Below are 27,494 nucleotides of genomic sequence, written 5' to 3'. Positions count from 1 at the left end.
CTCTGATATGGCTATTGGCAGGATTGGTGGATGGTAAACTAGAGTTTCAATATTCACAAGGGATGCAGAGATTTCTCCAGCTAATGAAGCAGATAAAAAATCATCCAGACTAAAAGGCTTCTAAGTGAGCTAAATCAATTGATCACAATATTAGATTTATAACTGATAATGGAGGTGCTTTGTTCCACATGCATAATACAGAATTTCAGCAAAGAACATAACCTATTTGAATTAGACATTTCTTCACTTGTGGAGCAATAAAAGCTACTAAAATTACAAGCTCAAGAGTAGATGTAGATATGTGTGGCTAAAACATTGTTTACAGCAGGATTTCAGTAGTTATTGAATAATACAGGAGTTTGTAAGTTACTAAAAATATGACACAGTTGATATTTAGAAACATCTATTTTATTTAATAATTTTTGTTCAACACTTAAATTCTGTATTTGATTATTCTGCATCTCACTCTTACTAAAAGTATACTAATATCTTTGTTTTGTGTTATGAATATCTTTTCTTCATGTCATGATTAAACATTATTAAATGTGCAATTGTGTGTGTCAATTAACTTATATTCTCTCTGCAGATATTCAATGAATCCCACCATAATTTTGAAAATAAAATTTAAACATCTAGATCATAAACCTTATAAAGAACTTACTTATCAGTAAAACACTTCTCTTTAAAATATATTTCAAGACTTAGTAATTTATGATTTTGTTTTTTGTCCAGGCCTCGAAATGCAGTACTACAGGACAGACATACTTTTTTATACTCCTGTACGTGCAGAAGCTCCAATACTACAGGAATCATTGTTCTCATTGAGAAAAATGTGGAACTATAGAAAAGGATTTATGAACAGATATTACTACATAAAAATAGCTGAGCTTTATCATGATTCTCATTAAATAATCTGTAGGTAGCTTGTTTCTGGTTTCGATTAATCTCCTAGAATGTAAATATGGAAACATTAAACTGGTAGTTAATGACCAGTGAATGATCAAACTGAAAGCCTACAGAGCCTAAACAAGTAGTATACAAAGAACCTTATTGTGAGAAATGATCTAGACATTAGAAATGAGAATTGCTTCATGTTTAATATTTTGAGCTTGATGTCCTTCAGAAACAATTTTCGCCCTGCCCTTATCTTTTCTTTTTCCTTTTTTTCAGTTGGGTGCTTTTGCAAGCATGATCCAAGAAAGTATGAGAATGGAAGTATGCACAGCAGCAGAACTAATTCAAAGTCGACTATGAATGGCCCTTAAAGTATGTTGGTAGTTTGTTCACAGTTAATAAAAGAGATTCCTGTATAATGTTACATCATTCAAATGTATCCCATCCAAATGTGTATCATTCATTTGTGCAGAATACTGGTACAATTAAAATTCTTTATGTTTATTCTTTTACAGTAGTGGAATTGGAAGCAGTCTGTTGTCAAAGTCAACATTGTGTTCAATAAGAACTGTCACAAACTACAGTCCTGAATAATGGTAGAAATTATGTTAAGAGAAATGGGAGAACAAAAATAGTCATTCAATCCTGAATGACTTTCTTCCATAGAGAAATGAGCATTGACACTGTACACTCTTTATCATGTGTTACCAGTTGAACACAACTACATCAAGATGACAAGTTATTTTCATCAGACAACAGATATGGCCAAGTAATATGCTGTGTACCTCTCGGACACCATTCTGTCACTCTTCTTTTTGAGGACACAGATTTTTGGACCACACCTTATATTACACGAAAAGGAGAGGGGAATGGATAGAAATCAAATGTTTTGTTTAGGTATGTTTACCTGCTCTGCTTTCATGATGAATTATTAGATGTGATACTGTAAAATGAAACTACCTATAATGAGTTCTTGTAGCATGAAACATTCAGTTGATGTTGTGATGATGACAAATATGACCACCAACAGACATACGCTTAAAAAATCCTAAGTAGATCACATAAATTATAACATTATCTTTTTTATTTTTTCATGGCAGTGTTACCATTAGAATATTAAAATCTTGCATGAACTCGATAGGGCAACCTCTGAGCTATCTTTGTAATCAATTAATGCCTCAGGATACATTTCCTTAGGGACTTGAAATACTATAAATCTCATCTCTAATTACTGACCCATTTTACAGTTTGTTTGGTTCAAATAGCTTAAAGCACAAAGCGGACTCATTTTTCTAAGTAAAACCATTAACAGCCTCTTAGTTTGGGATCCACATCAGGTTGGACTGAAGGAGAAGCAATTCAGAGGCGGGCTGCTAGAGTTGTTACGAACAGGTTCAAACAATACATAAGTGTTAAGGAGATGCTTCAGGAACTCAAATGGAAATCTCTGGAGGGAAGGCAACTTTCTTTTTAGATATTCTGATATTATCCTCTACAAAGGAAAGCATATATAATCTTGCAAATAAACCCTCCTGATAGCATATTCTGTAGGCATTTTGTGGAGTATAAAATATTTTATGGCATCAATTCAATTCCTCTTTCAAATATCTTCACAAAAGAAACCAGATGGGCACACAGGACTAAACTCAGAATAACGGGAATCACAAGTTTTAGTGGTGGGCCTGCTCTATTCTTAACATACATAAATAATCTTCCAGTGGCTTTAAAGGTGTGCTCTGAACAATCATGTTTGCTGATAACATGAGGACACTAATAAAGAACCCATCTGCCATTACAAAGTACGGATCAGGAATTACTTCAGAGCAAACAAAATTCATAATCTCATGGAAACTCATATCCAATTTTGAACAAACAGAAAAATAACTTACTGGCACCAGATACAAACATTAATGCTCTTACAATAAATCAAACCTTATGTGGTTCCTTCGGGTCCATGTGGGAAGAGGGGTTAAATAAATAAATTCATTCATTAATTATTGGAGAGTCTGTTTATAAGACTATACATAGTTAAATGTACAGGCTGTATCTGGAGATTACAATTCTGTCAAATGATACTGATCAACACTTAGAACTGTTGATTTCTAATTTTTGTTTATTTGCCACATTAAAGCTCCCAAATGAACAGAAGGGCACAACACAACTATCAAAAATGTGTGTTGTGTAAAAACTATGAATTTTTTTTTTTTTTTTTTTTTTTTTTGTTACTTTTACTGATTTTGAAGTATGAGCTGTTATAAGTGGTTTATTTGATTATAACATCCAAATGTTAATAATGGAACAATCTTATCTCTTTGGTACTGAGAATAGAAGTACAGCATTGTGTTAAAATAACACAGTGGAAATTAATACGGAAAGTGTTGTAAAATACCGACAAAAAGTAAAGGCACCAGTGTTTGACTGTGAATTAGCAGTTGACCATTTGAGAGAAAAACTACACTAATAAGAGTTCTAATCACCAAGGCAGTATGTAAATACTAGCTATGGATAGCCCTGACATCTAACTGCAGGATTGTAGTAGGGCATATACAAGGCATCATGGGATAAAATGATAGATGTTTAGCTGAAAGCGTGTATATGCTAATCTGTTTTGTGCAGGATTCCTTATGAATTTTGTTAAGGACAAGGTGTAATCAACTGTTCTTCCATGCTGTTAGTGTTGACTTGGGATTTTAGCACAAGCATTACTGTAAAAAGGTAAGTTATTTTGAAGGTCATGATATAGAAATAAACTGCTAGCAGCCAACAATGTACACAGTCAAGCTCTGGTCAATTGCTAAATTAAAATGACAAACTTTTCATTAATTGACCAGGTGGTCAACTAATGGTGAAAGTTGTTATGATTTAGTAATGCTTTAAATAGTTTAACTTTAATGGTGAGAAGAAATAGACTAGTAGTTTTATTTCTTGAGACTCTGCATTGGGTGCATCCTGTGGATAACCAGGTGGTCAAGTACTGGTAAACTCAGTGGTGAACTTCTGACGAAATTATATTGCGTCTTTATTTAGAATTTTTTTGTCAGCTGTAGACCTGTCAAGATGGCTCCTATCAAAGGCAAGTTCCAGAATTGCTCAGAAGAAGAAATGAAAGCAGCAGTTGAGGTTGTTCACCTCTATCATACACCAGTTCAAACAGCAGCTAAAAAGTGTGTGTGTGGGGGGGGGTCATAAGAATATCTTTATAATACAAAGTGGAAGGTAAGAGCCTATTGAATGACAAAATTGTTCCATATTCAATACTTACTGAGAAAAAAGAGGAGGGTCTTTGCAACTGGGATTCCCATGACAGTAATACAATTACAAGACAGTGTTCAATGAATCATAAATCAGCTTAATAGAAGTAACCCATTTGCTAATAATCATCTTGGCAGAATGTTGGTGCATGCATTCTTAAAAAGAAATCCTATTACAGCAAAAAGAATCAGCCAGAATTAAATCACAACAAGAGCTGCAGTTAGCGAAGATGAATTAAGAAGGTGGTTTGCTGGTGTATAAAAATACTTTCAGAAAAAGGATTTACTAGATGTACTGAAAGACCCACCTAGAATTTTTAATTGCGATGAGACAGCCTGTTTTCTCAGTCCTAAAGGCAATAAGAAATTGGCTCGTAAAGGAGATAAAGTGATTAACTAGAAGGTCACACCAGATTCCATTGCAAACTCATTTTATCCATAGTTAGTTGAGGGGAAAAAAAGTTTTTTCTGTTGTACTGTTTGTGGATGGCCATTCATCTCATTTGAGCCTTCATATAAGTCAGTTTTTTTTTTGGGTATGCACCCAAATGCCACACACATTCAGTGTTTTGAACACTGCAAGAAAGCAAGAAGAGAAAAGTTCACCAATGGCGAATTTATAGTCCTGAGGCTTTTATTTTAAAGAAGAAAGGTTTTACTAATCTCTGAAAGAAAGTACTAGACAAAATAATTACACCATCCGTTTTGGCCACTGAGTTTAGAAAATGTAGGCTCTCCCATGGAACCCACAAACTGAACGTATTCTGGACAAGAGTTCAGCTGTCAAGAGAAATCAAGTAGAAATTCACAATAATTATGAAGAGCAAACATACAAATACTGGAACAGGGACTTGAATTACTGAATTATAGCATTGGCAAGGCAAAATATATTGTCTTCTCAAATTCTATTGATGAATAGCAAGGTGATCCTTGTGATCAGTCTCTTTTTATACTTCGGAAGAAAACAAAGCACCAGAAATCAGCTTCTTTTCAACCTCCCCATTTCCTGAATGATGACAGCAATAATGATGTTTCTATACAGATGTTAAAAATCTCCCCTGGCTATGAACCAAACCATAAACGGCTGTAGATGAACATGATGCAGAGCTGTGTGACATACCAGGACCATATAACAGTCATCTTTTTCATTCCTTTCCACGGGGTTGAAGTGGGGCGAGGGCCAGGCAGCTAAGTGCAGACAATGAAGAACATTGGGGTGGTCAGTGCATTCAGCAGTTGGTTGGTCCAGCTGTTTCTTGGCCACAGTTTGTTGGTGGTCATTCATGTGGACAGGCAGCTCATTGGTTGTCAAGCCTAGATAGTACACAACACAGTGGTTGCAGCTTAGCTTGCAGATCACGTGACAGGTTTCACAGGTAGCCCTGCCTTTGATGGAATAGGTGGTGGTGGTTGGAGGATATATGGGACAGGGCTAATAAAGGGATATGAGCCATGAGGCCAGGGGTTGGCAGCAGGGGTGGAACACAGATGGACGAGGACATTGTGAAGATTTGGTGGGCAGCAGAATACCACTTTGGGAGGAGTGGGAAGAATAGTGGGTAGTACATTCCTCATTTCAGGGCACGGCGAGACATAGTCAAAACCTTGGCGGAGAATGTGATTCAGTTGCTCCAGTCCTGGTTGGTACTGAGTCACGGTAAATCCATTTCTGTACAAGGTAGGGAGGGTAATTTTGGTCTATGAAGGTCTCAGTGAGGCCTTTGTTAAAGTTCTAGAGGGTCTGCTCTTCACTACAGATGCAATGGCCATGGATGGCTAGGCTGTATTGAAGGGCCTTCTTTGTGCTGAATAGGTGGTAAGTGTCGAAGTGGAGGTATTGCTGGTGGTTGATAGATTTGATATGGACTGATATTGGCTATCTTTGAAGTAGAGGTCAACATGAAGGGAAGTGCCTTGTTGGGATAAGTAGGACAAGGCCACGTGAATGGGGAGAAGTTGTTGAGGTTCTGGAGGATTGTGAGTAGGGTTTCCTCACCCTTGATCCATATAACAAAGACATTATCAATTAATCTGAACCAAGTGTGGGGTTTGGAGGTGGTGGTGGTGGTTAGTGTTTAACGTCCTGTCGACAACGAGGTCATTAGAGACGGAGCGCAAGCTCGGGTTAGGGAAGGATTGGGAAGGAAATCGGCCGTGCCCTTTCAAAGGAACCATCCCGGCATTTGCCTGAAACGGTTTAGGAAAATCACGGAAAACCTAAATCAGGATGGCCGGAGACGGGATTGAACCGTCGTCCTCCCGAATGCGAGTCCAGTGTGCTAACCACTGCGCCACCTCGCTCGGTGTGGGGTTTGGAATTATGTGTGGTTAGGAAGGATTCCTCTTGATGACCCAAGAATAAGTTAGCATAGGATGGCGCCATGCAAGTACCCATTGCCACACCACAGATTTCTTTAAAGATGATGCCTTCAAAGGTGAAATAATTGTGGGTGAGAATATAGTTGGTCATGGTGATCAGGAAGGAGGTTGTAGATTTGGAATCTATCGGACAATGGGAAAGATGGTGTTCAATAGTGGCAATGCTATGGGCATTAGAGATATTAGGGTAAAGGGAGGTGGCATCAATAGTGTCACGCAGGGCAGCATGTGGTGAAGTGAGAGTAACTGTGAAGAGTCGCTGGAGGAAGTGATTGACATATTTATATAGAAGTGTACTTTGTGGGTAACAGACCGAAGATGTTGGTCTATTAGCGCAGAGATCTCTCAGTGGGGGCACAGTAACTGGTCACAATGGGACACCCTCGGTGGCTGGGTTTATGGACTTCATGAATCATGTATGGGTGCTGGGAGTAGAAGGGCAGAGGAGAGAGACAGACTCAGGAGAGAGGTTCTGGAATGGGCTTGCGGATTTGAGGAGAGACTGGAGACCCTGTTGGATTTCTGGAATGAGGTCACTGTGGCAGGGTTTGTAGATGGACGAATATGACAGCTGGCGGTCCTTCCACCAGGATTATAAGCAGGTAGGATTATAAGGTCAGGATCCCATACTTATACTTCTACCTACTAACAAAGGCTCCACCACTGTGGTTTTGAACCACAAGGATTACTAGGCAGAAAGACACCATCATCTGTCGTGTTCATCTACTTACAAATCCTGACACATTGACTCCATTCCAGAAATCCAACAGGATCTTCAGTCTCTCCTCAAATCCTTAGGCTCATCCCAGAACATCTCCCCTGAGTCGATCTCTCTTCTCTTCCCTATCACTCTCTGCACTCCTACCGTCTACATGCTTTGTCCTCAAGCCCATAAACCCAACCACCAAGGACGCCCCATTGTGACCAGCTGCTGTGCCTCACTGATAGTATCTCTGTTCTCTCAGACCAACACCTTCAGTCTATTACCCGCAACATACCTTCCTATATAAAAGACACCAATCATTTCCTCCACTGACTGTTCACAGTTCCTGTTCTTTTACCACACAGTGCCCTGCTCATCACTGTTAATGCCTCCTCCCAAACACCCACATTGAACACTATCTTTTCCAAAGCCCGATGGATTCCAAACCTACAATCTCCTTCCTGGTCACCATAACCAATTATGTCCTCACCCATAATTACTTTACCTTTGAAGGCATCATCTTTAAAGAAATATGTGGTACGGCAATGGGCAACATCCTGCGCCAACGTATTCATGGGTCATCTGGAGGAATCCTTCCATGACACCTCTGTGACCTGGATCAGGGTGAGTAAATCCTGTCCACATTCCTCCAGAACCTCAACAACTTCTCCCCCATTCGCTTCACCAATCTTCCTCAACCCAACTATCCACCTTTCTTGACGTTGACCTCCACCTCAAAGATGGCCTTATCAGCACCTCTGTCCATATCAAATCTATCAACCACCAGCAACACCTCCACTTCTACAGCTACCACCCATTCTGTACCAAGAAGTCCCTTCCGTACAGCATAGTCAACCATGGCCGTTGCATCTGTAGTGAAGAGCAGTCCCTCTCGAACTTTACCAAGGGTCTCACCGAGGAATTCACAGACCGAAATTACCCTCCCTACCTTGTACAGAAATGGCTCTCCTATGCCTTTTCTCTCCAGTCACCCACCACCTCCCAAAATTCCACAGTCCGGCCACAAAAGGGCATTTCCCTTGTGACTCAGTACCGTCCAGGACTGCAGCAACTGAATCACATTCTCCGCCATGGTTTCGGCTATGTCTCATCATGCCCTGAAATGAGGAAAGTCCTACGCACTATTCTTCCCACCCCTCCCACAGCGGTAGTCTGCCACACACTGAATCTACACATATCCTTGTGTATCTGTACTCCACCCCTGCTGCCAACCCGTTGCCCCATGGCTCATATCCCTGTAATAGATCTAGATGCAAGATCTGTCCCATACCACCAACCAAACTCCAGTCAGGTCACAAGCATCACCTATTGTATCAAAGTCAGTGCTACCCGTGAAAGCAGTCATGTGACCAACAAGCTAAGCCGCGACCACCATGCTGTGTCTACGTGGGCGTGACAACGAATGAGCTGTCTTTCTACATGACTAGCCACCACAAAACTGTGACCAAGAAACAGCTGGGCCAGCTGCTGAACACACTGCCCAACACAACATTCTTCACTTCAATGACTGCATCACAGCCTGCACCATCTGGATCCTTTCTACCAATGCCAGCTTTTCATAACTGCGCAGGTGGGGACTCTCCCCGCAATATATCCTATGTTTCCGTAACCCCCTGAGCCTCAACCTTTGTCACTGTCATTCACCCACCTGTCTCCAACCCTGTTCCCACTCCAGCACTGCACAGCCTTAGATTACAACACTGCACCCACAGTCTTCCTATTTCTCACCTTTTCTGCTCCAAACCCACTCCCCCACACCCTCTTTCTAACCTCTTGTCTACACCTAGCTGCCCACCACTTGTCTACACCTAGCTGCCCACCACTCTCCCACACCGTCTTTCTAACCTCTTGTCTACACCTAGCTGCCCACCACTCTCCCCACTACGCCCCTTTATGCATCCACAAGCAGCATTTCACTGCCCCCACCCCCACACTGCTATCCCTCCCTGTTCCCACCCCAGTCTCCCCATATGTAGGCTGCTTCTTTCATCATGTACCGTTGCTTGCAGTCTGGCCTAAGCAGCCAGAGACAGTTGTCATATGTATGTGGCTTGTAATGTATATATGTTGACTATTTCAGAAGAAGAATTTTTGGCTGAAAGCTTACTTCTTCAGCAATCTTTTTGTTGTGCCTGCTTGCAACTCATTGTCTCCACTATATGGTGAGTAGCAATCTATCCTTTTATAACACTGTCGTGATTCCGAGTTTTCTATTTCAGTTCCAGAACTCTCTGATGACCATACTGAAGGCTGTGATGTGAAGTTTAGTGATGTGGAAGAAGGGATAGACTTCAGTTTAAACCATAATGACTATGTCAGTGTTGAATATAGTGGGTCTTAAGATCCAGGAAAAAATATTAATGTTTTAGATGGCTCTTACAGTGTCATCCATGACTTAAGAGTGGAGTTCCTACTTACATATGGACAGTAAGAGAGGACAAATAACATACTCAAGGGATCATATAGCAATGAAGTGTTATCTTTCCGAGGAAAATTGGCAGTAAATGACAAAATTCCCTGAGTTTTGTTAACTTTTGTCAATAAAGGTATGCATGGTTGTACATTTCAGAATGAACTTGTATTATGTACATATTTCAATGAAACAAACATATTCTTTATCCTAGCCTGTTGAATAAAACTGCTGTCTTCATCTACTGAAACAGTTTGTGGTCAACTGCTGAAAAATTTGGATTTTGAGGGGTCAACTATTATAAAAATAGACTTTTTAAAGTTTTGAAAAAAAAAATTAAGTTGTCAAATATACAGAGAAAAATGTTCCTTAGCTGGTCAACTACTGGTGCCTTTACTTTACCAGTAGACATAGTCTCAGCAATTCTGTCACTGAATATGAATAATACAAAAGAATTCAGAGTCTGAGGAGCAGAACAGCCCTTCAAATACTAACCAAGCAGTTCACTAAGCATATTTACTTTCACTTACTATCAATAATGGTGTAAAGTTTAATACCTCATTGTTTGCTGATAATCAGATCATAGAGATAACAATGAAAATCAGTCCTAAACAGTACTGCAGTACTGCTAGATATGGTATGATAGTCTCGACCAATAAAACTGAATTACCACATTTAGAGCATTGGACCTTATAGCACGTAATATCACTATAAACAAATTATTGAACAAACACATAAATTTAAGCATACTGGGTGTTATTTTAAACATATTAAGTTTGAAGATGTGGACATGAAGCTCCACAGATAAGAGAAATCCTTTGGTACAATACAGTGAACACTGAAACATAAAATCCAAATGACTTCATTTGTTGTTGTCATTTCATATGAATAGGACAATTGTTGCACATGTAAATGTTATGAATAAGTTTTTTATTATGTGTTTCATGTGGATTACAATATTCAATGCTTTGTGTTTCAGTATTCATGACAAATGAAATGCTTTACGTGATTTTCATACCATATGATGGCTTACAGCTGAAACTGATAGTAATAATAAAATCCAGTTAATGCAATTCAGTGTCATGAGTTTTTGAAACATATTTCGACTGCTGAAAATGGCCTGAAAAAAAAAAGTCCTATCCAAAAGAAGAGACTGGTTAAGTTGTATACAGATATTGTTTCATTGTTACTGCAGTATGAATACAAGAACTGGACACTTAACATCTGAACAAATAAGATTGAGCGAATCTTCTAAAATATGGCTTCTTTTTTGTAGCAGGACAGTCATTCAATAACAAGATGAAAAGCTATTGACTTAAAAAAAAAAACAGATCATATACAGCACATGAAAGATGACAGAAGTACTAAAATGATCAGGGGAAATAAAACATGATTAACTTACAAAAAGATGACACGAACAACTTTTAATAAAGAGCATGGCAACAGGTCTAATACTTGAGGTTGTTGCTGATGATGATGATGATGATGACATACTGTCAAGTGTGTTTGCACTTAGAACTCTCCCATGTTGCGCTGAATTGAGGACAAGGGTACTAACTTCCTTTGCATTATTTACTCCCTCTTGACTAATGGCATTACTTAATGACAACATGAAGCTAAAGCAAATCAAGTGTTCTTCAGTAAAAGTCAGTAACATAAATAATGTGTGCAGTACAAAGCTGTATGTCTTGCAAATCCCTCTAAAGGATTTTGGAATTCTTACACTTGCTTCCCACTACATTCGCTATTTAACAGTGTTGGTGCTAATAAAAAGAATGAGTTTTAAGTGAAATGTGACTCACACAACTACAATACAAGATACAAATCTGATAATCATGTAGACTTTGCATTTTCGTCTAGTTATGAGTGGAGTTCTGCATTCTTGTGCAAATGTCTTTAATGAGTTGCCTTACTCAGGCAAAAGGGACTCAGACTGGGAGGACACTTATTTCCCTAGCTGCTCATGAGACAGAGATGGAAACCTCAATGTTTAACCACCCACCTCGAAGCAGAATGGGTGTACTGCTAGTAGGTACCAATACCTAACCCACAAAGAGAGCTTGTGTCACCAGTCCTCCTGATACATGATTTATTTTAAACCATTCAGTTTATAGTAATATAACATAGGCTGCTTCACAGAGTGCGGTTTTGATAATTACAAGAAAAGAGGGCAGCTTTGAGACAGTTTCACCTTTATAGATTCAAAATGGTTTACCAGGCATTGCTGGCACCTTAAAATCTATAAAGTAATTGAGGAATGGGACACTGTTAGTTGAAACATCTAGCTTCCAAAAGCAACAAACTTTCAGACAGATAAATGCCTCTGGGAATATGCAACTGAATTCTGCTCAGTGGGTAGTTATTGATGACCTTCACTTCGGTGACCATTTCTCACCTTGAATTTGCTTACCAAATGGGGCAGTCCTCTAAAGGAAGCCACCAAAATTGGGCATGGGCATGGGTATTATAGGCAACAAAATGACAAATGTTAGCAGCCAAAGTGGCATATCACAATACTCAGATAGTTCAGTGTGCCATCCAGCTACATGCTATCACCTACCTGTTGAGGTACTGAGTCATGCATAAACGGGAAGAGTAGTTGGAAGCGATAAACAATGAGCTGCATTGAATGAGATCCTTCTCACTTGTCTTCACACAGGACATAGCCCTGTGACATAAAGGCTTCTTGCTCCAGCAAGAAGAGCATCCAGTGTGTGGTGATTGTAGCATAAAGATCAAAGTGAACCACATTTCAGAAGACTGTGTTTTATATTCAGAGAAGATGGAAGCATCTAATTTACTGCCAGATTTTAAATAACAACCAAACTAATGTGGTACATATTTTAACGTTTTACGAAATGTCCGACTTGTTCCCTAAAATTTATCAGGCTCATCCATGTTTCTTGTAAGTGCTCAGCCAGCCACATATTCCTGCAGATCTATTTTAGTCTTCCTCTTGACTTTCTTGTGTTTTAATTGACAATTTTATAACACCTGACCAATTTAAACGATATCTTACAGGATGTGAGCTAGTGTGCAGTTTATCATGGATGATCTAGGGGGAGAGTGTATGCAGTTTTATATCAAAGTGTTTTTACTTCTTTTATCACACTTTTGATATTTCAACTAAATTTTTTTCTGCTAAATAAAGGTACTTATAACCTCATCACCGGATGACACCCCCTCTCCCCCGCGCACACACACACACACACACACACACACACACACACACACACACACACACACACACACACACACAAGCTGCCAGAAAATATTAAAAAACAAACTGCGAACGTCTGCAGATTACAACCAAGAAACTATCTTAATAACTGTTCATTTTACAAATTATTAAATTCGAGAATTGAAGTTATTGCTTACTGCATAATATGCGTGAATATAAACGCACCCTGTAGAAAAACCACTTTTTGCGGTTTGAAAAGGATCAATGTAGTCACATCAACACTAAGCATGCAGCAGTAGATAAACAACTGCCACTCAGTGTAAGTAAGGAAACTGTTGCGTCTTTTCCTTTGTGCCGATGGTATCATTGCCACATGTCCGATCCCTTTTAATGCCGCACACAACCTTCCCGCGCTGGTACTACAGTGTGACACATCCAGCACCACTCAGGTGTTTTTCTCTGCCGACTGCCATGAGGGATGGCCGGAGCCAGCTACGGGAGAACAGTTGCAACCAGGGAGTGAGACGGAAGAGCGGAGCCCCGGACTGTGTCAACCTGCTACACGACGTGTTCCGGACAGAAGATGCCTTTGTTCAGTATCGGTGACACTGTGGATAATACCGATAATTAACGTTTTTGAGTTATAGTGAGCTGTGGTGATTGGAATAGTCGTCGCCCAAGGATCTGAATACCGGACATGTTGTATATGACTCAGCTGTGGCGTATATTTAACTAAGAGAACTCTGCAGGAGGGGGAGTCCGAAAACTTGTCATGCTACTCATATGTACTGTATTCATATGGTTATTTTCATGTCCCTTCCAGAGACAAGTTCTGATAGTTTTGTTTTCTTTGGTACCTGTTTGCAAGGAGCAAAGATAAATGAATGGGGAACTGCAGTAATTTTGATAGGGTTAATGCATGTGTTATATTCACTTCTGATTGTAAAGTTTTCTTGGCCAAGATACCACATTAATTTAAATAAAATGATTCATTGCAAAGTTTTTTGACATATTGTTTTAAATCAATTATTTTGAGTCATTTTTAAAAGTTTGGTTTTAAGAGTATTAGTGGATTTTACTGGATGGTTAGTTACAATAAAATTATGCTTAGAACTGTTGTATTGCACCTATCTCCTCACCTCCAGCTCTTCCACTTAATGCTCTGTTACACTAAGGTAGCAGAGAGCATCATTGTTATGTGAGGACATAGAAGTGGTATGAATTATATCATTTTTTTAATGACAGTTCACTAAGATTGAGCTGTGTTACATTTTGTAAAGCCAATAGTACTTTGGTGTTGTATTGTTTCAGCATGGCAGCCAGAAAGGTGTCGGAGTTGCGGAAGGAGGAACTACTGTACGAAGTAAGTGTCAGGGGTGCCGATACATTGGGCAGTGTGGCTGAGTTAGCGCGGCAGCTGCGGGAAGTCACTGACCAATCAGTTGTACTGCCGCAGGGAAAGCGAGGTGAGTGACGACGTATCCAGCATTAAGTGTGCACTAGGCGAGATGAAGTCAATAGTTTCCTTCTATGAATTCAGTGAACCGTCATGGTCACAGATTACTAAGAGTGAGAGCTCGGATTATACAATATATTGGAAGGGCGCAGGTTCTGTGTACTGTCAGCCCCACCACACCCAGTGTAAAGAATTGTCTGAACAGTTAAACACATTATTAGGACGTACACAGGGGATGTTAGTACGCGGAAGAGATGCCATGGACAGGGAATTATCTCAGCCTACCTTAGGACAAGTTGCGAGCGAGGCCCCTTCTATTCCTTCTATAAAAGGTAATAATATTTTTGCTAAGTTGCCCAACCCTTTCGAAAAATTACTACTGGAGGCAAGTACGTTATCATTAGATTCAATTGATCAGGTATTAAGCACTTTGCATTTTCTATCGAGATTAGAGGATAGAGGGGAATTTTTTGACTTGACTGCTTGTCATCTTTATCAGTGATTGAGTCCAATAGTGAGTGGGCATCTGGAACAACTGTTAATGGATGCTAGGCATCATGGGTTGTCATTTAGTGCATTTCGGGAGTTAATCTGCTGTAATTATTTGTCCCCTCGAAAGTAACATGAAGTTATTGGTAAAGGATATCTTGAAGTCCAGCACGATAACAAGCCATTAGAGAAGTATGTTAAAAGGGTAAAGGATAGTGCCAGAACCTTATGTCTTAATTATAGTGAAGTGGAAGTAGTCAAGAATATTCTCCAGCAGATGCGTCCTAGCGACCGTTGCAGAGCTCTGTTTCGTGAATGCCCACAGAGCTTTAGGCAATTAGATGAATTGATCAATGGTGCACAAGCTCTCATCTACGCCGACCAACAATGAGGTAAGGAACAAGTTTCTCAACAGCAAGAGCTAGCCTCATACGACAGGCAGGTTCCATGGGAGTAAAGTACTTTGAGTGTAAGAGCAGTGGGCAATTGTTGGGAACTGTCCTACAGTAAGGTGTTTCAAGTGCAAGAACAGGGGACATATTGCCGAGAATTGCCCTGAAACAGGGAAGGACGAGAATTTATTATGGTACTGTAAGCGGGGATCGCATGTTAGGGGGTTGTGTATAAGAATTGAAGCGGCTCCCAGAGATAGAGTTCCTTTTGTTTGCACAGCACTAAATGAGGAACATGTGTGTGCTCTGCTGGACACCAGTAGTTCCACATCTTTAATGGATGAAAGACGGGCGTCGACACTGCATGTTGCCAGACTTATCATACAAAATTCGCTATTGCCTACTAGCCAACTCAGAGCAAATGCAAAATTTTGGGGACAATTAAGTTTAAGATCCGAATTGGTGAGTTTACGTGGAAATTTCCTGTCCAAGTGGTGCGTAATCTGTCGGTACCAGCTATACTGGGTGCCGATTTTGTCAGGAAGGTAGGGCTGGTGCCCCAGTGGTGTTGGAGGAGGTTTTATTTCAAGTTAACCAGGGAAAAGCCTTACAAGTTCTGTAAACATCGTGTACATCACCGGATTAATGGTTCCAGACATATAATGAATGCACTGGAAACCATTTCCGTGTATGACCTGGAGCATTTGTTGCCAGAGCAGAGACAGCAGATTGTTGAGTTGTGTACTGAGTTCAGTGATGTACTAACCGATCAATTAGGTGAGATTAAAGAAACTGAACGTAAGACCAGATTAACGGACAATGTTGCCTTAAGGTGCCCACCATATAGGTTATCCCCACATCATATGAAAGCATTGAGGGAAACTACTTGGGAAATGTTGCAGGACAAAGTGATTAGACCATCTGAATCTATATACTCTTCACCTATATTTGTGGTACCCAAACAGTAGGGGGGAGTGCATCCGATGGTGTATTATTTTTCAGATCTTAAGTTTGAGTGTGTGTATCATTATTTGGGTAGTTTGGTGATTTTTAGTGAGAGTTTTGAAGAGCATCTTCTGCATGTTTGTGAGGTAGTCCAAAGGCTGTGAAGAGCTGGATGTACTGTCAAACCATCTAAAGTTAAATTCCCACAGCCTGAAATATCCTTTCTGGGGCATATTGTCTCGCCGCAAATAGTAATAGCCTCACATAGCAAAGACATGTGGCCTAAATGGAGGCACTGGAAACAGCACATGTGAGGTGGGGTATAGAACTTCACGTCACAATGGTAAACCATAACTGTGACTTTTTCCAGAAGGGCTTCTCCCTGAAAAGCCAAAATGAAAGCACTGGTATGAATACAATTGTCCTTAGGACTTCTCTGGACTTACTGGATGAAATGAACACTATGCCATTGCAGATTAGTCCCGAGTTCCTCATCAGTTTGAAGAAGGAGGTCGAACAGAAAATAAAGCCCTCTGTCATATTTAAGGACTGGTGAGGAGTAATGCCCACCAGGATGCCTCCTAAGTGCTTGCAAGCACAAAAGGAAGCCAGCAGACTGATAGAAGAGCTTTTCATCAGCAGGGGACCAGGTTGCTTCTTACTAAGGGAGTCTACTTCAGCAACCCTATCTTCAATATCTTCTACAAAAGAAGAGTGGTTTGGTAATGGCCACAGTCTCCCCGTCTGTCCGGGAACAAACCAAGTAAGAGGAAACTTTTGTCCTAAGCTGACAGGCCTGGCCCTCCTACCAGGGAGTGATGAGGTAGGAGAAGGCCAAGAAAGTAAAAGTAGGAGCAAAGAGAGCACTGATCCTATCTGAAGAGATGCTCACAGAAGAGCAGCCAGAACTGTGAAGCTTAGCATGCTTACCCTGGTACCACCCACTCTGATCAGGGGCTCACCCGAGCGGGGCCACCGTGTTGAAGCAAGGGCCGCCTGGCATAGTGGTCGCTGCCCCAAAAAGATTAGCAACCACTCCTAGTCATGCGTGAGGCAGTGATCGCGCAGGTACCAGAAGTGTGATCCCTTTGTTTTCAGGAGGCTCAGCCAGATGTGTACATGACAGCCCTATCACACAAACTGGCTATCTTACTAGTGACCTAATGGAAGGGAGAGGTGTAGGCAACGGTGGGGGAGGAAGGAGGGGGAGGTAGGGGAATCCATACCTGAGTCGCTAGGGAGGCAGTTCTTCCCCAAAACTGCAACAATCTAGAGAGGGAGGTCAAACCCCAAGGGTGACCAGAAAAAGCTGAAAAAAAAATGGAGAGCAAAAATGCAAGACAAGACCGTAAAGGAATAGCAAAATTGAGGGAATAGCTGTACAGGGAAACACCGAGGAAGAAAGTGGTGTGGAGGGGGGGGGGGGGGCGGAGGGAGAGGAGCTAGGATGGAAGGGAGTGGATATGGGGAAGGGAAAGCAGCCCTGTGGGATGAACACTTATTTGAAGGCAAAATGTTTAGTACTGCTGACAGACACATATAAAAGTAAAAGTGATGACACACTCCTATCTTTTGGAACTATTAGTTCCTTCTTCAGGGAGGAGAGAAGTATAGGTTGGGAAAGGTTAAGAAGGAAAAGCATTGCTTTCACTAGTATTTTTTTCTTTCACCAACCTCACCATGTTGACTACAGATGGCTCCCTCTCATCCTGGTGTCTAAGTGACTTGCCCTTCCTTCATAACTTTTCCCACTCCATCCCTCTCCCCTCCCTGATGATGGTACAAACAGTTAGGATAGTGTTGTTATTTTTATTTTTATATGTTTCTGATATTTAAACTTTTTGCCTCCTGAAGTATGAGTACTTGGATGTACAACTGATGGAGCTGTAATCCATGACTGCTCAATATCACACATTTTACATACAATTAATATCCACTACACCTGGTATTATTTAAGTCCTTTGTGTAATTCACATGCAGCAGTACCTCTTTGTTAAATATATAAGTAAGTGATTGCATGAATCTCTGCACTATCTTGAAAAGACAGGCTTACATTCTGTGAATAATCATCTACTCTACAAGTTCTGTAAAGAAAATGATGATGTATTTAACTTCTTCTCTTACGCACTAAGTTGAGGTGACTATCACAAGGAATTTTTTTTTTAAAAAATATACAAACCTTTTGGTACAATAGTTGGGTTTCTTCAGCCAGCTGACCTAAGTCTTGGTGCTGCAGTGAAACTACAGTGTCCTTACACTGTGCATTTAGCAGATATATTGGACAAATTCAACAAGGTCAATACAGCCCTGAAGGAAGACAAAATGAATTGCATTAGCCCATTAGTATTTAGTGTTACAGTAATGGACAACACCAAACTTCTATAATCATGTTACACTTATTTACAGATTATTGAACATCTATTCTTCCATTCCAGTTTTAGTATTTGTAATAAGCAGTCTATTAGAGGGGACAGTTGGCAACTAAATTTTAACATTGTTTCCACAGCTTGAATTTCACCACACTATGGATTTAGAGTAAGTATAACATTAAAATATTTCACATTCAAATTTTAAAAAAACTCTAAATAGTTTTATAATAACCCGACAATTACACGTCATTTATTTAAATTTATGCTACATTATTTGTACTACAGAAACACATGCTACATTTTCTGCGTGACATAAAAGTAACACAAAGCACCAATGAGAGCACTTTAATCATTTCCATGCATTATTCAATGATGCCTACGGTATTTAGAGGAGTAGCTGAGATTCTACAGCCAGGGTTTATGGTTCAGAAAGTTTTTGACATACTATTCGACAACAATCATAATGTGCAAAACACTTTATTACCCAACCTCATTCAAACATTTTGACTAATGAAGATCACTCAAAGACAAATTCTTGCAGATGCTGGAGTTAGAACTTCATATGGAGAAGAGGCCGTATCTCAGTCACTCAATACATAAACATCAATTTCTTAAAAGGAAATATTTGCTCAAATACAGCTGCCACCAAAGCTTACAATAGTTCAGGACAAGTCATACACTCATTGTGATACAATGGATTGCTGGATTGAAGGAGATTTTGTAATGAATTCCAAAAAAATTGACATTTCTACTTTCCCGAAACAAGACACCAGCAGTGTAGTTGAGTAATAACTCTAAGCTATTCTTCGATAATAAAGATCAATGTCATTGCTAATGAAATGAAAAGGTACAATTCATCTAAGAATTATCCTGATCTTTGCACAGCCTTTGAGGAAATCAAATATTTCTTGGCAGTTGTAGTACTTATTGAGTATGGTCAATTGCCAACAAAAAGAATGTACTGGGAGAGCAAAGGTGACATACATTATGAGTTAGTGTATAATGCAGTGAGAAGGAACAGATTTGACATGATCCTTCAGTTCATTGATTTTTCTGGTACATCTATATCTACATGATTAATCTGCAATTCACAATTAAGAGCCTGGCAGAGGGTTCACAAAACCATCGTAAAGCTACTTCCTTACCGTTCCACTTCCTTACTGTACTGTGCAGGAAAAACCAACACTTAAATCTTTCTGTGTGAGCTCTGATTTATCTTATTTTATCATGATGATCATTTCTCAGCAAAATATTTTCACACTATAATGAAAAGGTCGGTGATTGAATTATTATGAGATGATCCTGCCCCTTTTAATAACTGTCACTCCAATTCATCTATCATATCCATAGCACTCTCTCCCTTTTTACATAGTAATACAAAATGAACTGCCCTTCTTTGAACTTTGTCGACATCCCCAATCAGTCCTATTTGATGTGGATCCCACTCTGCACAGCAACAATATTCCAGAAGAAGGCAGACAAGCATAGTCTAAGCCATATCTTTAGTATGACTGTTACATTTACTAAATGTTATAATAATAATGTTGACTATGATGCAAACAATAGTGGTAAACTGTGGAAAATTTAGCCTCTTATTATTCATTGTAAGGGACAATTTCCCAAATATTATGTGTCAGAAGAGAATTTGTCCTACAATGAAAGAACAGTGAGCTATTTTCAGAGGCGTAGCCTGAAACAACATATCTGTGGTAAACCAATCCGCTCTGGATATAAGGTCTGGTCACTGAATACACCTTGTGGCTACTTTGTGAAATTCGATACCTATCCTGGCCTGATAACTATTCAGATTTCAAGGCAGAAGTATTTTAACAAAGCAACTGTGCGTCTCATAAAAATGATTTAAAATCCACCTCCCAAAATGAAATCACTTCCATTTCACATCTGTTTTGACAACTTGTTTACAAGTTTTCTTTGGTCATTTTTTATTAGGTTTTGGGGACACCAGGAATGTGATAGAAAATAATATCCCAAAAACTGCCCCCTTCCAAAGAAGAAGGAAATAGAGAAAGTGAATGGTGCTATATAAAAGGAAAAAACTTGTTTCTGTGTAGATTGCATAACAACTTTGCACTGCATAACAACTGTTTCTGCAGCATCAAATACAACTGGTGTTACAGGACATTTTCAGTGGTCATAGAAACACACTGAAGTTCCTTAACCCTCTGTCCTGACAGAATACAGTAAGCTCATGTGCAGAACTGGCTGAACAGATGAAAATGTGAAATACTACAGGATAAATATCCATAACAAGAAATGGAACGGAGATCTTTTCAACTGGATATTGGATGTCGCTCTACACAATGCCTGGATGCTCCATCTCAAAAATGAAAATACAATCTCTTGTGTAAAATTTTGATGAGAAATTTTACTTCAGAAGGTATGCCATGCTACTTAGATGACCTGGACAAACCTCACACTACAGTACTGTAGCAGATGAGCACCCGTTTAATGGAATGAACCACCTGATTGTGAAAATACCGAAACTCTAAAGAAGACAAAGTGTTGGAATAAACTATACATCAGCATACACCAAGTGCAAGATGTGTAATGGGGAATTATGTGTTCAATGTATTATTGCTAATCTTAACAAGCAATTAATTGCTTTTGCTTTGTACTCACATTTAATTTGTCCTCCGAGTCTTCCACAGTGGTACGCTTCAACAAAATCTTGATTTACAAGCCACATCACTTCGAGTCTTACGCTTGAGCTTTTGATTGCTGTCTCTGCCTTCATCATCACTGACTGGCAGGGCTGGCGTGGTGTTCTGCTTGTATAGATGTACTGGCAGTGTCAGGAACCTTCCAGAAAGAGTCAGAGTGACACATGTGTGATAGAAAAATTGGGCAGCTCCTAGCAGCTCCATCCCACTGTGGGACTGAGTGACATCGCATGGCTCAAGGCCTGGCACCAGGTTTAAAACTGCCAGGCCCACATCCCTACAAATGTCAAGCCCACGTCTTTGCTTTCGCTCAATGTCCAAAGGCAACCCCCATGCCCTATTAGGTGTGTACCCCTAGTATTTGTCAAAATTGTTGCCGATTATTCTACTTTTGACCATTTCTTTGATAATAGTATCCCAGTGTGATGGTGTTTCAGGCAATACTCTCATCTTATCAAATTGTATTTTATGCCTGTTTTGTAGGCAATTTTCAGCTTCAGAGCTGTCTTCTCAAGTTCCCTAAGTCTGAGATGTTGTGGATGCTCTGTGCAATACTCAACAACAGTGTGAATAGTTAGACTTATGTAAATGCTAACACATTCACAGGGGACACCATACATGCCAGGAACATGAAGACCTATGTTGCCCCTAATGGGACATAACATATCTCTACCTTGGAGGCAAGTCTTAACAATGGTGTTAGTCCGTGTCTCTTCAGCATGCATTGCAGCTTGCTTTTAGTTGCTCCACAGTATGGAAGGAATGCAGCTGGTTTAGCCTCTTCTGCTGATTCATATGGTATCTTTTGTCCATGCACTTGAAAGCTTTTGCAATTCCCCCTTGCTGTAACCATTTTCTGTAAACATGACCTACAAATGCTGAAATTCAAACTCTAAATGGTTGTCATCCAAAATAATGTTTGTCTTGTGTACTAATATACTCATGACCACTTTTTTGTGTACAGGATGAGGAACACTGTTGGCATTCAAACACCAGCAGACATGAAGACCTGCCAGCCCCAGCAGTCAGTGATTTTAAGTCCTGATGATGATGGCGGACACAGCTATTGAAAGCTCGAATGTTTTACTCAAAGTGACGCAGATTACAAGAAGATTTTATTGACATACTTATTTCTTTCAATTAAAAATATGTACAAGTGCTCTCCACAGCACTTAGCATTACATCATACAGTAAGTTAATTAGAAACATTAGCTAAAAATTGCTATTTTGCCTTGAACTGTTCTTTTTCAATGTAGGAAAAAATGTAAAAGTAATAAATATATAAAAAAAAAAAAAATTATTTGGGCTCTATAAGGTAAAGGTATTAGCATCTACACTCACTGACAAAGTGAACCTTCACATCAATATAATTTGAGCTGACACGAATTCTGTCATTCTACAAATCTTCAAGAAATTGCATGCAAAGTTTGGGACAACAGAAACAGACTTAGATGCTTTTCATTCATTAACAGGATTCCTTCAATGCCGCCAAGAAGACAAACATACAAGAAAGTGGATCAATTCACAACTCAAACAAGCCAGCTAATATCATAAAAGTATTCATTCTACAGTGGTGTGCTGTAAGAATACTGTGTAAAGTTGATAACCAAACATCATGCATAAGTCTCTTCTGCGACCTTGTTTTTCTTATACAAACATGCCAGTACCAATATGCCTTAATGACATTTGTGGTTAACTAAAACAGTGAATTTAGCATTCACAATCACAATACTAGAACTAAAAATAATTTTCATACAAACTACACATCCCCATCTAGGATTTAAAATGGAGTTTTATATTGTGGTGCACAAGACTGTAAAAAGTTGCTGGTAGACATCAAGCAGAAAACTGAAAATTCTCAGACTTTCAAAAACAAAGTGAAAGAATAAGTTTTTAGATATTCCTTCTACAACTTATCAGAACATGTGACCTCAGGAGCGTAAATTCCACAGAACCCAACTGTATGTGTTAAAGAGATCTTGATTTTGCCAGTATTCAGACAGCTGATGGTGTTTTGCGTAATATTAATTAATCTCTTTGTTCAGTATATCAGATGAGAGCAGCTGCCAAGAACTCCAAGAGAAAACACAGAGGCTTTTTACAAAGTTGCAGTTTTTCTCTTAATATACAAGAACCATTTCCCACAATCACCAGTTTGGGCAGATTAGTAATAGTCATAAGTTGTTACTAGTGCTACGTTATAATGACAGCTATGTTTGCTAATTTATGTCTCCATAACATTATATTGAATGCACTTCAGGATGTTCAGTGAACATAACCAGTGTGGGTAGTCATTGGCGAGAAGTAGACAGCAGTGGCAGCAGTACTTAGTTTATATCGAGTCCCTAGTTTAGTCACTTTATTACATGGTTCTCCTTGTAAGTGATGAATAACCGTTTATTGGCTCTGATGATAAATGATTTTCGTTCCTCTAATTTTTGTGTACCTTTCAAGTATTATTCTGCTGGTGGTGTTATATGAAGTTGTCATGTAGTTGCACACAGACAAAACATCACAGTTGACTGACTGAATTAGAATTAGCAGCCATCACAAATATTCAGTAGTGCTCTTCTCCTTAGTGAATAAGAGATAACTAGGAGCTCCCTAGCTGCAGTATTTAGACTGTATCTAGTGACTGCTTGGGTCAGTAATGTGTTCTTGCTTATAGTTGAAAACAGGTAACGATGGAAAAGGATTGTGTCAGCTGCGCACAGGTGCAAGGAGAACTAGCCACTGTCTGGAAGAAGTGTGAATCTGCATTAGCCATGATCAACAAACTTTCAGCTGCTGCCCTGGGCTGTAGTGGTGGTGGTGGTGGTGGTGGTGGTGGTGGTGGTGGTGGTGCTCTGACACGTCTAACCTGGCCGGTTGACAATCACTTGAAGGTGAATGAGACACAATGACAGTATTATCTCTAAAAGGAAGGCAGAATGAGATACTGGCTGCATTGAATGCCATGAAAGGAAAGGGAATGAGACAGTGTTGCCACATATCACCCATATTAATCAACAAGTAAACAATGCAAGCAGTGAGAAAACAAAAGATAAATTTAGACAACAAACTAATTTCAAGGTGACAAAGTACAAACTATAAAGTATATACACCTACATGATCACTCTGCAGTTCACAATTAAGTGCCTGACAGAAGGTTCATTGAACGCCTATAAGCTATTTCCCTACTGTTCCACTCTCGAACAGCACGCACGAGAAATGAACACTTAATTTTTTTTGTGCAAGCTCCAATTTCTCTTATTTTGTTATGACGACCATTCCTTCCCACATAGGAGAGCGCCAACAAAATACAGGGTGTTTATAAATGAACATCGGGGTTTGAACGCTTTATAATATTTATTATATTAAACTTACAGTTTTAAATGATATATCAAATGAAAGAGCACCTCAAACAGTTTTACCAAGAACCTTATAAATGTTCAATGTGAGTCCATTTGTCACGCAGCACACATCAAGTCTATAGCCGAGTTCTTCCCAAACGTTGATAAGTGTGTCTTCAGTGATCGTAGCAACAGCTGCTTCACTGGTTTCTTAATTCAGGGAGGTCTACTGGTAGCGGAGGCACATGCACACGATCCTTGATGAAGCCCAAAAGGAAAAAATCGCATGGCGTTAGGTCGAGTGAACGTAGAGGCCATGCAAAGCAAGCCCTCTCATTGGGCCCCTTGCGTCCTATCCAGCCCTTGGGTAAGGTGAAGTTTAACCAATCATATACTTCGCTATGCCAGTGAGGTGGCACACCATCTTAGTGGAAAATGAAGTTCTCTGGCTCATCTTCTTCCAACTGATGGAAGAGTCATTGCTCTAGTGTACCACGGTAAGAAGTGCCAGTTACTGTACCCAAGTGCTGGATAGGCCTAAGGCTTTACTTTTCTCTTCCCTAAACAGGAAGCCCTTATATTCACTACAATAATTCAGTAAAGATTTTACCACACTCAATAGCTGTCCATCAGATTTAAAAAATTAACAGAAACTTTATGGGATGAAAGACGGTGTTTTCAGTTTTGCCTTAATATAAACATTATCAGAATTATTTATTGACCTAAACAGTAATTTACTGAGTAAAAACGTTGTTCAAGTAGAAATTCTTCAAAGTCTACTTTAAATCTGTTTTCATCTTCTAACGTTCTGATGTTGGCTGGCAGTATGTTGTAGAGTTTTGTACCAATATGGCTCACATGCCTTTGTGTGTGTGTGTGTGTGTGTGTGTGTGTGTGTGTGTGTGTGTGTGTGTGTGTGCTTTTTGTTCGCTGAGTATGGAGTGCTGTGCTATTTCGAGTGTTGTAGTTATGCAAGTCAGCATTTGTCTGAAAATCTGCATTTGTATATATATAAAAGGAAGGTATTGTTAGAACTTTACGCTTGTTGAATAAGGGTTTGCATTGTGTCTGTGGATGACTGTGTGGTGTTATTCGGATAGCCCTCTTCTGTAACAGAAAGATTTGTTTTAGGCAGCAAGTGTGGAACCCCAAAATATTATTCCATAAGTTGCAAGATACTGAAAATAGCCAAAACAAGCCATCCTGGCACCCTCTGTAGTACAAACATTTGCTATAATTCTAAGAGCAAAACAGGCTGAGTTAAGTTTCTGCACAAGTTTCATTACATGATCATTAAAATCACGATTTTCATCTACATGAATCCCCAGCAATTTTGCTGATGCCAAAATTAGTACAGTTCCCTTCTGAATTGTCTCCAGTCAAATCACATCACTACCAATTCCACTGGAATTTCATTTTAGGAAGGGAACGCACAATGACTAGTGGAAGAAATTTCTTGTAATAATTCTACAAATGTTTAAAAAATGATAACAATATTGCCTTCACGTTTCTGTGAACTTGGTGCTCTTATTTGAGTAACACAGAGAATACAAAGAAAACCTTGGTTTATTTCATTTAGTAGAAACAGAAAACAAATAATATTGGTAATAAGAATGAGATTCAATCATTATTCATTTTATAGCCATTTGCATCAAATCAAAGTTACTGATTTCCAATATGGTGAGGTTTAATGCAACATCAATTACTTGGCTGAATCACATGTCTGATTTTTTTTTCTCCTGTAGGTGGTTCAGCAGCCACCAATAAGATTTACTGACTCGTTTATTAAAATTTGGACAACAGCAGCCAAGTGCAGTCAAATATAAAACATTAGCTAAAATTTTTGTGTGAATGTAACATATTCATTTAGAGAGATCAGTACTATAAGCAAAAAAGAAAATGTTATAGTATATTTGTATTATAAAATCTGCTAAAATACAGATGACTGTAAGGTCAATATGATCAAATATCAAAATAAACTGTTGGCCAGAGTGCTCAAGTTATACCAATTGTACATTACATTAATACTTGTACCACAGATCATGAATATGACTTTTTGTAAAGATGTGAAACATGTCAGTTTAAAACAAGCTTTCTTCACATTCCGAAATCCTTTTAATTTGTTTTTAAATCCTGGTTGGCTATCTGTCAGACTTTTAGTGTTATCCAATAAATGACCAAAGACCTTTGTGGCACCATAATTAATCCCTTTCTGTGCCAAAGGCAGATTTAACACGGAATAGTGAAGATCACCATTTTTTCTAGTGTTGTGGCTATGCACTTTGCTATTATTTTTGAATTGGGATGGGTTATTAATAGGACATTTCGTAAGCGAATACACTAGACTCTTGCTAATCCGGCCCTCAGTAATCCAGCCTGACAGTAATCCAGTGCACTTCCAAAAACATGTGCACAATAAATTATCATCCACAACAATGCTTAGTTAAACAATACTTTATATACTTTATTTGAAATTGTAGCTTTCTTTACAGTTCGGAATCATGTCTTTTAAAAGCAAACACGTTACACTAGACCTCAAGCAGAAACTCGAAATTTTAGAGAAGTTAAATTGAGATTCTTCGCAGAAAGTCATTGCTGCTGAGTTCAATGTTTTCTGTACATTAAATGGCATAACGTAATTGATAAATGTAGACTTTGAACATAAGCCTGTTGCTAGGCAGAACATTCAAAATTCATGGATGTGTGCATTGATGAGAAATTGAATTGGAAGAAACAGATTGATGATCTTCTGAAATGTATGAGTTCAGCTACTTCTGCTCATAAGGTTATTGCAAATTTTGGTGATGAACACATTTATGATGCAAGAGTTTTATTTTTCAAATGAAAGAGCAGTTTAACACAAGACATACAATACTAGCAATTAACAATAATAACAAGAAAAGATTAAGCAATGGAATAAAAGACTATGGGTTTATCAGAAGTGCCAAAGATAAAAATACATCAAACCCTAAAACATTATATACCTGCACA

The 27,494-nt window shown here is 39.1% G+C and overlaps 1 long non-coding RNA gene across 2 annotated transcripts; it reads left to right on the top strand.

Moving 5' to 3' along the window:
- The first annotated feature begins 679 nt into the window (after nucleotides 1-679).
- On the top strand, nucleotides 680-22,422 carry LOC124710969. Of its 2 annotated transcripts, XR_007005412.1 has the most exons (6): nucleotides 680-915; nucleotides 1,171-1,266; nucleotides 1,410-1,791; nucleotides 9,468-9,794; nucleotides 14,151-14,305; nucleotides 22,136-22,422. It is a non-coding gene; the product is annotated as an uncharacterized LOC124710969 (long non-coding RNA). The 2 variants fall into 2 exon arrangements; XR_007005411.1 differs by lacking the exon at nucleotides 680-915 and having other exon boundaries at nucleotides 935-1,266.
- Nucleotides 22,423-27,494: the final 5,072 nt, after the last annotated feature.

The sequence above is a fragment of the Schistocerca piceifrons genome, chromosome 1 (genome assembly GCF_021461385.2).
Source record: "Schistocerca piceifrons isolate TAMUIC-IGC-003096 chromosome 1, iqSchPice1.1, whole genome shotgun sequence".
Taxonomy (NCBI): Eukaryota; Metazoa; Arthropoda; class Insecta; order Orthoptera; family Acrididae; genus Schistocerca; species Schistocerca piceifrons.
Note: the sequence above shows the minus strand (reverse complement) of the source record. Positions and strands in the feature narration are given on the sequence as shown.